The 259-nt window shown below is 24.3% G+C and overlaps 1 protein-coding gene across 1 annotated transcript in view; it reads left to right on the forward strand.

The window, feature by feature from the left end:
* Cpe (carboxypeptidase E) overlaps positions 1-259 on the forward strand; it is a 139,703-nt gene that overhangs the window by 21,934 nt on the left and 117,510 nt on the right. The gene's annotated exons all lie outside the window — the stretch shown is intronic.

The raw sequence follows: 259 nt of genomic DNA on the forward strand, positions 1-259 counted from the left end.
TTAAGTTGAAATTTTAGGAAGATTTTTCAATAATATTGGAACATCTAAGAAAATATGAATGTAACTTAATTTATTAGATTTACCATATTATTTAAGAAATTGAGAATATTTGTTAACCACACAAAAGAAAATTTAACGTATTAGATTTATATACACATTTTGAAACATTTAAGATAATTTGATTACATGGCAGATCTTTCAAGGTTGGCATAGAAACTGCTAGACTTAGAAATAGATTATTAAGATTTGAGGTGCCTGA

Source organism: Heterocephalus glaber, unplaced genomic scaffold (genome assembly GCF_053883595.1).
Source record: "Heterocephalus glaber isolate CG9 unplaced genomic scaffold, H.glaber_assembly_v1.0 deba00001461, whole genome shotgun sequence".
Taxonomy (NCBI): domain Eukaryota; kingdom Metazoa; phylum Chordata; class Mammalia; order Rodentia; family Bathyergidae; genus Heterocephalus; species Heterocephalus glaber.